We start from the raw sequence: 2,015 nt of genomic DNA on the forward strand, positions 1-2,015 counted from the left end.
TTCCACAATTCCTTAGTATTCACAACTACTGGTCTTCTTTGTCTTACAACTATATAGTCCAATCACTTCAACTTAAAATCATCATGAAATTAATCCACCTAAATCAACATCTTATGCTTATCTTATTATTAGTTCAAGAGTTTCATGATCATGGAAACTACAATTTACAAAACTAGCTTTCTATCATATGTACTTTATTAGAACACTAATTTCAACATATTTAATCTACCCTTGGTGGTATGTCAAAATCATCCCTGTCTCGATTACAATCCAAAGGAATCTCTCCTCTGCATATTAGTACAAGCTGGTGGAGATGGAGCAGCTACCGTAGCCCGACCTAACTATAGGCAATCTTGCCTAATATGACCCGGTTGATCACAATAAAAACATCATACAGGCTCTCTACACGGCCCAGAATGATATCTTCCACAATTTTTGCATCTATGAGAACCTCCAAAACTCTTCCCAGAAATAGTCATCGTAGATCTGTTAAATCTCGGAGGCCTCTGTTGTGTCTGTGAAAATGGAGGTCGAAAAGATGTTACTGAAACAGTAGTAGTACTTCCTGAAACAGAGGAGTGTTTGCCCCTTTTTGGTGGCTGACTAGAAGATACACTTAGATTTCTCCTTTTTGCTAACTCAACTCGCAGACTCCTATTTTCATTTGCAAGCTTCTTAGCTCTTAAAGCCATTTACACCACCTCTTTAGCTATGATTATGTCTGATTCACCCATAAAGGAAACACAACCATGTTGCCTAGCCTCTTTAAGCTTCTTAAAATCAAAAACATCCAACACTGGTGGTGGGACAGGAGGTGGGGGTGGTGGTACTGAAGAAGCAGCTGGAGGAACTGTAGGAAGAGCCTGACCAGCCTGAGCCCAGCCAGCAATAGCAGTAAAGAAGGCTGCCAGTGCCTAAACTGCCTCAGGAGGCATGGCAAGAATACTAGTAGGTAGCGGAGGAGGCGGAGGATGTGGAGGAGTCTCGGTCTGTTCAGTAACAGGTGCTGCCCGAATAGTAGACATAGTCAATTCCCCCTCTATAGGATCTAGCTGACGATGTTGGGAATGACCTCTTCCCCTCTTAGTCGATCTAGTGAGAGATGGGTGTCCTCGTTGAGGAGGCATGATAATCTATAAGAGGAAGCAAAACTAGTTTAGGCAACCTTAGGCTCCATATGCTGATGCATGTATTCTATTCAATCTAACCTAACTTAACTCGGGGCCACACTGACACTGTAAATTTTTAAAATAACTTTAAAACCAAAAACTCTTATCTTTAAAATCAAAAGCTCTTATACCAATCTAATTGTCATGACCCGGAACTCCCATCGAGCCCGTGACAACCGCCGCGATGTCCCGATAGACATTCATTATCCGGAATGTCAATCGAAACCTCGCAAGGCTTAACATCAATTTTTCTCGCTTCCCCTGTGAGTATTAGTCACTAAAATTATGTTTTGTGAGATTATAAACTATTTCCAAATCAAAACAATAGAAAAACTATTTTTCTCACAAGGGCATTTTGGTTATTTTTCCTCAAAAATCTCAAAATTCGTTAAAAATGTAGTATGCGAGTACAAAACACATAATTCATAATTAAAAATAAGTTTAAACATCTAAAACCTTCATTTAAAATGAAATTATGATTATTTGGATATAATAACAAAATAAAAGAAATATTCAATAAAATACTCTATTTTCTTATAAAATAATATTTTTAGAGTTATACGTAAATAATTTTTTTGTAGCAGCGTAATAGCAAAATAAATTCATACATACTGTAATACAGTAAGCCAGAGTATTTAATTTAATTTACAATAACTAGTGGGCCCCCGAACAACTGAAAGTAAGGAAGACTGTGAACCTACAATTTGGAGGATGCAAATCCAATGGTAGCCTCGATGAAATCAGCTATCTACAGTCTATTCTAAGCCTGAAATGGGTGGAAATGAGGGTGGTGAGATTATATAATCCCAGTGAGTAAACAAATACCATCAAAAATATCTCAAGTCG

Source organism: Theobroma cacao, chromosome 6 (genome assembly GCF_000208745.1).
Source record: "Theobroma cacao cultivar B97-61/B2 chromosome 6, Criollo_cocoa_genome_V2, whole genome shotgun sequence".
Lineage (NCBI taxonomy): Eukaryota > Viridiplantae > Streptophyta > Magnoliopsida > Malvales > Malvaceae > Theobroma > Theobroma cacao.